Raw genomic sequence first — 8,669 nt, 5'->3', positions numbered from 1 at the left:
GGAGGAAAGCAGAAACACCGCCAGGAGAGGAAGGAGGGCTTCCTCGGTTTCTAACGGCTTCCCCGTCCCCTTCCCTCAGGCCCAGCTGGACTGCAGCCCTCAGGTCTCTGGGAGCCTTTCTCCGCACTCTGTCAACAATCTCCCCTCTCCTCGAGCCTCCGGGAGTCTCTGTTCCTAGTTACCAAGTGAACAGACTAGAACCCATGCCTCCAGAAGCTTCCAGAGCTGGGCAACACCCAGCCATATGGGGGCAGCCGAGAGTCCCTCTTAGGGTCAGCAAGACAGTTGGACCAGAACGGTATTTAGTCAGAATGTTTACAGAAGGGAGAGCGGAACCTCAAACGCAGCTCAGTTCAGGAGGAGCCGAGACGGAGAAACAACCAGAGACCAGCAGCCAAGTGGCAGAGACTGAAAGCTGCTAAATCCTCAGTCTAGGATCAAAGCCACCATAATGGCAGTGGCAAGGTCAGGTGACCAGGCTGAAGGCAAGCAACTCCTAGATGTTAGAGCAAATCCGCGGAATGCTGATTGCCTCTTTGTAAATAAAAACACCACCAACCAAACCGCCCCGTTGTGAGGTGGTGGTCTGGACTTCGTGGGTCCTTCTCCAAAACTTTCAGTAAGAACCTTTAGGCTGCAAACAACACCTGATTCTAGCTTAGCTAGACTCTATTTGTCAGGTGGACTACACTATCTGTCATAACAAAACCCCAAATCTCAAGGGCTTAACCCAATAGCCCTTTATTTTTTGCCCACGCAAAGTCCAATGTAGGTGCTCCTGGCCGAGCTGCACTCCTGGACGGCTCTGCTCCAGCCTGTAACCAGGGAACCAAGCTGCTTCTGTCTTTTAGTCCTGCCATCTTGTGGCTTCAGGGTTACCCTGATGTCACCCACCTGGCTAGATCGGGGAAGGGGACAGGGGTGGTGGTGAGAAGGTGAAGGATCAGGCACCTGAATTTTTTTTTTTTTTCAAGATTTTATTTTTTCCTTTTTCTCCCCAAAGCCCCCCGGTACATAGTTGTGTATTCTTCGTTGTGGGTTCCTCTAGTTGTGGCATGTGGGACGCTGCCTCAGCGTGGTCTGACGAGCAGTGCCATGTCCGCGCCCAGGATTCGAACCGACGAAACACTGGGCCGCCTGCAGCGGAGCGCGCGAACTTAACCACTCGGCCATGGGGCCAGCCCCTCAGGCACCTGAATTTAACCACCTTGACCCAGAAGTAAGCCACTTCATGTCACATTCCATTAGTGAGAACGAGTCACGTGGTTCCCTCTAGATTGCAGGGGAGGGGATGCTGGAAATGTCATCCGTGGCTGGAGACTTGCTTCCAAGGACTAACTCTACATAACACGGGTATGCGCGGATCTTTGGCAGGTGACTAGTCATCTCTGCCAAACAACCTAAGGAAGAAAAATGTATCTTCCATAAAAAGAAATCTCGAGATAAACGGGCCCCAAGCTTAGTTAATTCAGCAGCTCAAAGATAAATTTAAAGACCCACAGTCTTTCCGTGTTTTCACACTTGCATCCTTAGGCCAGTATCCATCAAATGCAGAGACAGCACCTAACAGGAGAGCTGCCGCTCTCCTGTGTATCTTGAAGCGGGAAGAAACCTTTCTTAGAAGCACTCCGTTAGACTTTCTCCTTATTCTCACTGACCGCAACTGGGTCACGTGGCCACCCCTAAGCCAGTCACGAATAGGGGGAATGGAATCACCATGACAGTTCTCAGCCCTAGCTGCGCGTTAGCACCAGCTGGAGGAAATTTTTTAAAATACAAATGTCCGCCGCCTAGATTCTCATTTATTTGGTCTGAGGGGAGCCTGAGCTTCAGAAGTCACCAGCTGATGGTTTAAGGACCAAAGTCCATTCACATTCTTCTTTAGCTTGATCCATGGGATGTTTACAAAAATTGGGAACTTAAAATGATAAAGCAAATTGGGCAAAATGTTAGCAACTGGTGAATCTGGGTAAAGGGTATAGGAGCTCTTTATGCCATCCTTGCATTTTTTTCTATAGGCTTGACATTATATTGAAATAAAAAGTGACCAAAAAAAAAAAGGAGAGGGCCGGCCCGGTGGCGCAGCAGTTAAGTTCGCACGTTCCACTTCTCGGCAGCCCAGGGTTCGCCGGTTCGGATCCCGGGTGCAGACATGGCACCGCTTGGCAAAAGCCATGCTGTGGCAGGCGTCCCACATAGAAAGTAGAAGAAGATGGGCACGGATGTTAGCTCAGGGCCAGTCCTGCTCAGCAAAACGAAGAGAGTTGGCAGTAGCTAGCTCAGGGCTAATCTTCCTCAAAAAAAAAAAAAAGAAAAGAAAAGGAAAAGTGGGAACTTACACATAAAAGTCAGGATTTGGGGCTTCTCTTGAAAATCAGGAAATCTGGAGAAACTGGGTCTGTATTCCTGCAGAAAATAAAAAGCAGCCAAGTAGCAGTGCCCAGGCCTCGGGTCAAGCCCATGCCAGGGCCTGTGGTGTTGTTAGCCAGAGCGCAGGTGAGCCTTAGAATCAGGCGTGGGAATCACTCTCTGGAGTCCTTTCAATTTTTATTCATTTTCTTCTATCCTCTTCCGTCCTCTTCCAGCCTCTAAGTATAGCTGGGATTATTTTTTGCCAAACACAGCACCTTGCACTTGCCCACACTGAAGCTCCTCCTTGGCAACTCCTCTGCCCACTCGCACAGCCTGGTGAGATCTTCCCGCAGCTTATCACCAGCGGCTTGGCATTTCACTACCTGGCACAGCTAAGTGTCATCAGCGAATGTGGGGCTCTCACCACTTACTCCTCCACATTAGTTAGGCAAATGTCAAATAGGACCAGGCCCAGCACCGACACCCCGCTGTTTGCAATTAATTAATTAACTAACTCATAACAACCCAACTAAGTCTCCAGCTGCAAGCAGAAGCAGCCAACTGCGGTTAGTTTAAGCAACAGAGGAATTTCGTGTAAGTTGGGGCTTCTCCACAGCGGTGCTATTGAAGTTTGGGGATGGGTAATTCTTTGTGGTGGGGGACGTCCTGTGCACGATAGGACTCTTAGCAGCGTACCTGGCTTCTACTCACCCCGATGCCAGCAGCTCCCCTCCCACCCCCCAAGTTGTGATGACCAAAAATATCTCTAGACGTTGCCAAATGTCTGGGGTCGGGGAGGGAGGAGTAAAATTTCTCCCAGTGAGAAAGCTAAGAGCGAAGCCTCAGAAAAGATGGCCATCTGAGTCATTCCAGGGTTCTAAACAGCAAGGACTAATAGACGGTTGACTTTGAATCCTGGCTCCACCGTCTCCTAGATGTACGACTTCAGTCAAGTTACTTCTCTGTGCCTCAGTTTCCTCCTCTGTGAAATGGGATAATCAGGATAGATTGGGGTATACAGAGGAAACAAACACCTGCAAATATCAGTAGCTTAAAACACATGCTCTGTGCCCAATGTGGTCAGCTGGGGCTCTGCTCACGCTGTCCGCTCCAAGAGACCCAGGCTCCTAGAGGCTCCACCATCTGGACAGTGCTGGTCAGAACGACAAGGAGAAAAGAAAGAGAAGTGATAAACTGGCTCTTAAATGTTTCCACCTGGAAGTAATGCACGTCATTCCTGCTCATAATTCATTGATCAAAAAAAGTCACGTGGCTCTACTGAATTTGAAGGAAGATAACAAAGTGGAAATCTATCTACCTGGAGAAAGGAGAAGAGGAAATATTGACTGATAAACAGCACCAATGTTGGACACAAGTAATAATAATACTGATTTCATAGGTTTTCGGGAAGGGAAAACTAATTAATACATACAAAGTGCTTAGAACGGTGCCTGGCATCTATTAAGTGCTCAAAGAATACTAGCTTATTATTATTTATTAATGCAGCAAGTGTTTATTGAGCATTGTGATGGTCAGTTGGCTGACCATTATTTCTGACTGATAACAACCCAGTTATTCCAACAAACACTAACCTAGGTGTTGCTCTGAAGGAATTTTGTAGACGTGATTAACACCTACAAAATGTTAGACTTTACAGGGCTTATTCTCAATAACCTGGGTGGGCCTGATGCAATCAGTTGACGGGCCTTCAGAGCAGAACCAAGGCGTCCCTGAAGAAATTCGGCCTGCATCGGACGGCAGCGTCAGTTCCTGCCCAAGTTTCCAGCCTGCCCTTCCTAACGGCCTGTCCTGCAGATTTCCGATTTGCCCGGCCAGCTCCAGAATCACATAAGCCAATTATTTGTGATAAATCTCTTTACAGCCTTAACTCTCCGTACCCTCCTCCCTCCCTGCCTCCTCTCCTCCCACCACCGCCTTGTTAAAAGGCATAAATCCTGAGTTTTCTTGCCCAGTTCTGGTATTGACTCATCCCAGGTTTCTGACCTTTTTGTCCTGAATCCCAGCCTCCCTGGTGGAAGTTTCCTGGCTTGACCCACAGCTCCTCATCCTCCTGGTTCTTTCTCTCTCCTGCTACTTCTCACCTCCTCAGAGGACCAGCAGTTTCTTCCCCTGTGTTGGGTGTCCCAAGGACTAACGGGCTGGGAGAGCAGATTTTGAGCTACATGACCTTGACGTTCTTGCCACGTGAGCTCCGCGCCTGCTGCCCCAGCCCCGCCTTCTCTGTCTTTAAAACAGGTCCAGCTCAGGTGCCTGTTCTGCGACTTCAGGCAAGTTGCTTTCTATGCTTCAGTTTACTCAGCTGCTGGATGGGATCAGGATACGCCACATCGAAATACGCCACTTTGGCATGACGATTATTTTGAGCTAAAGGCAATCAAGAAACAGCAGATGCAGAAAAATCTCTTTCCTCCCCATTTCTGCATAAAGGCAGGGCATAAATTTCCCTTTGTGAAGGTGTCCACCCTCCCCCACTCCCACACCAGGAAGAAGAAAGGATTCTGATCACTGGAGATGGCACCATAAGCATAAGCAAATGTTACTGAAATAACCCTTGTCTTCCATTAGTTTCCCCCATATATTTACTTTCCCACAATTTACTGCTCCTAGAAGCTCAAACCTTTTTCTTTTATCTTGTCACTTCTCCACAAGTTTATCACCCTGTGTTAAAATGGTATATGAGCTCGCAACCCAACCAGTTCTTTGACTTTTCATTTCCTTTCTGTGAGATCCCCATATACATGTAAAAAATTATAATATTAACATCAAATTAAAATGTGCATGCCTCTTCTTCGTTAACCCGTCTTTTGTCAGTTTAATGTGCAGGGTCTCAGGCACAGAATGTAAGAGGGTAGAGGAAAACATTTTTCCTCTCCTATACCGCAAAATGTGGATAACAACAGAATCCACCTTATTGGCAAAGTGAGGATTAAACAAGAGAATGTTTGTGTGGCACTTAACACATGACCAGCTCATAGTCAGTGCCTAATAAGTGAGCACCTGTTAGATAGTCACCAGTACTAGTCCTATCTACCTCCACCTCCAGCCTGGGTATCCTTGCCCCTTAAGGTCCCAGGACAATTTAGAGAAGGCAGAACAGCTGAGTCACAGAAACATCGCCGATTTAATTAACCAAAGGAAGCAGGCAATCCCCACTCCAAGTCTATCTCAGGAAGGGGAACTTCTAAAACCCAAAACTTACCGTCTTTTCTTCAAACTCAGCCCCTCCCATCACGTAAGGAGACACCTCCCTAAGTAGGGAGCCCGAGGGAGCTGGCTTCTCCCTCCTGACACTGATCCACTCTGTCTCCGGTGAAAATGTCAATATCGCCACCCCCACTGGGGGATACTCACGTAAAGTCTTGTGCTTTGAAGTGTCTCAGCTCACCTACAATTTTACATATCAAGAGGGAAGAGGACCACAAATCATTATTGGCAAGAAAGATAGGGGACTAGCAGAGGTCGGGTATTCTAAAGCAATTAGCTGGGACAACAGAAGGAACAAAGACAAGACATTATGCAAATGGAGCCATTCCACCCTTGAGAAGATAGTGTCCTGCCTGAGCACAAAGGGAGGCATTTAAAGCAGCCCAGTGCATTCCAATTCTGTTTGAATATTAAGCTTCCTCATGATTAATATTAGGGCCGGGAGCATCAGGCCTCTGAATGTTAGCACTGTCATATTTCTCAATAATTATGTTAGTATTAACTGTATTTGATTTTAAGTATCTCACTACATTGGGTGGGAGTCAGTTCAGTAATAAATCTTATATTTCTCCAAAATAACTCAAAACTGGCTTGAGCCCACCCACACCTTCCCCCTTTTTTGCCCTTTTCGCCTGCATAGCCTTTTGAGGTCTTCTAAACGGGGAGCGGTCTTTGAAAAGAAGTCAGTCCTCAGGAAGGCAAACAGTGTATGATTTTAGTTACTTCAGGAGCAGGCAAGCCACAGCTGAATTGGAAGAGAGCCCGTCTATCCCTCAGCCCTTGTCCACAGGACCAGAACTCTTCCTTACTTCCACCTTGAGAAACCAAGAGAAACGAAGATGAGCGCTCATGCCTCCCCGCCGGCAGGAGAGAGCAGAGCACAGTAGACACCCGAGTCGGCAGGGTTTGGGCAGCTTGGGTGGCTGGACTTTATTACTTGTTGGAGAGGATAGCAGATTTTAAGGAAAGGACATCTGGGGACATTGGCAGGCTTCGGCGTGGGAAGGAAATAAGGAGAGAACTGGGGAGCAGCTTCCGTGTCCCGCCCACCCGGAGTCAACACCTCTCTCTGACGGCACACGTGGCTGTCTGTTCAGTGGAGAATATCCTTCCACTGACCTCGGCTGTCACGATGCTGAGGTCAAGCCAGGGCAGCCCCTCGGGGGAGGACAGTTCCAAGGAAGCGCCCATCCCACTGAGCTGAGCATCTGCCCAGCTTTTCCACTCAACGCTCCCAAGCACGGCCCCTGGTACCAGCCATCCAGGAAGCGCTGTCTTTTTATCCATCCTAGGGATTCATCCAGGAGTTCCTCATCTCTTTTTTTGTTTTGTGTTTGTATGCGAGGAAGATTCGCCCTTAGCTAACATCCGTTGCCAATCCTCCTTTTTTTTTTTTTTTTTTTTTTTTGCTTGAGGAAGATTGTCCCTGAGTAACATGTGTGCCACTCTTCTTCTACTTTGTATGTGGGATGCCACCACAGCATGGCTGTTGAGTGGAAGTTGGTCTGCACCCAGGATCCGGGCCACAAACTCGGGTCGCCAAAGCAGAGGGTGTGGAACTTTAACCATGGGGCCGACCCCTCCTTTGAGCTCTTAAAAGCTCTGATTTCACTCCTTCAGGAAGATGAGGATAGCCACCCCTTACAGGTAGTTCCTGGGTTGTTCCTGGGAGGTCCCACAGTCACCTGGAAGCTTCTCTCATTTGATCCTTAAAGACTGTTAAGACTTCCCCTTCCCGGAAAAGGCAGCCGGATTTCCTGCAGGGGTGCCAGAGTGTCCCAACACAAAGGTGCAGGACTGATAATAGAGCTTGTGGTACCGCTGCCCCCAGGGCACAGAAAGTAACTCTAATTTCTGCCATGGCGTCTGCTACACAAACCGAAGCTGGGTTATCTTCAGAGAGGCTCAGGGGGGTTAGGATTTCAGGTGCCTGGTGGGGACCTCGCCCTACAGGTTCCCCCCCCACCCCCGCCACGTCCCCCCAATAGGATGGAATCTCAGTCTTTCGCTCACCAGTGGGAGATAAACGGCTAACGCGTCAACTGGCCTGGGAGAGGGAAACACGCATATGCTTTTCCAGTCCGATCACAGACAGTTAAGTCTTAAGAAGGAGTTCTTCTCCTTTATCTGCTACCCCCCACTCCATTTTATTATATTATGTATTTTATACTAATTACATTGATAATAATTATATTAGTTATAAACTATATTATATCTTATTATTTTCCTTCTCCCATGCAGTCTGTCCAATACTCCACAAGCCCCTTCCTCAAGCTGAGCTACCCACCCCCCCCCATAATAATAAAGCGCCAACCCCCCAGGCTGGTCTCACATGTGGCAGACTATGCCATCTCAAGTGGCCACTGAATATGAAGAGATTTGTCCTCTGCTCTTTCTGCTGGTGGGGAAGGTGCACTTTGATACTTTCTTCTCGTTTTTCCAGGCAGTGAGAAGGAAGATCCTGGTCCCATGGATGAAGGATGCAAGGAAAATGGAGACGGTGGATATTTCCACTCCAGGCTATACCTTGTTATCTCCTAAGGTAACTGAAATCAGACGCCAGGTTAATTTCCCTTTTGTAAACCACTCCCATTTAGGCTACCTGAGAAATATGTTTGTCTCTTATGAATTGATCTTGACCATAAACCTTGAGAAATAATAATTCTAGCCTTGTTGTGCTAAAGACACAGAGACTCCTTTCTCTTTTTTTTCTGTTTTTTTTGTTTGTTTGTTTTTGAGGAAGATTGTCCCTGAGCTAACATCTGTGCCCATCTTCCTCTACTTTATATGTGGGACGCCTACCACAGCATGGCATGCCAGCTGGTGCCATGTCCGCACCCGGGATCAGAACGGGCGAACCCCGGGACGCCGAGAAGCGGAATGTGCGAACTTGACTGCTGTGCCACGAGGCTGGCCCCCAGAAACCCCTTTCTTTCTCTTTTTTTTTTTTAAAGATTGGTACCTGGGCTACAACTGTTGCCAATCTTCTTTTTTTTTTACCCAAAGATTGGCACCTGGGCTAACAACTGTTGCCAATCTTTTTTTTTCTTTTTTTCTGCTTTATCTCCCCAAACCGCCCCCCGTACACAGTT

At 48.0% G+C, this 8,669-nt stretch overlaps 1 long non-coding RNA gene across 2 annotated transcripts; it reads right to left on the bottom strand.

The window, feature by feature from the left end:
- Positions 1-956: 956 nt before the first annotated feature.
- Positions 957-5,936, bottom strand: LOC106781550 (uncharacterized). Of its 2 annotated transcripts, none has more exons than XR_011424710.1 (5): positions 5,573-5,936; positions 4,357-4,737; positions 3,387-3,505; positions 2,340-2,406; positions 957-2,177 (listed from the first exon to the last, which is right to left on the bottom strand). It is a non-coding gene; the product is annotated as an uncharacterized lncRNA (long non-coding RNA). The 2 variants fall into 2 exon arrangements; XR_001378193.3 differs by having other exon boundaries at positions 957-1,400.
- Between the last annotated feature and the right edge of the window lie 2,733 nt (positions 5,937-8,669).

The sequence above is a fragment of the Equus caballus genome, chromosome 13 (genome assembly GCF_041296265.1).
Source record: "Equus caballus isolate H_3958 breed thoroughbred chromosome 13, TB-T2T, whole genome shotgun sequence".
NCBI lineage: Eukaryota > Metazoa > Chordata > Mammalia > Perissodactyla > Equidae > Equus > Equus caballus.
The sequence above is the reverse complement of the archived record's forward strand: the minus strand, read 5'-3'. Positions and strand labels throughout refer to the sequence as shown.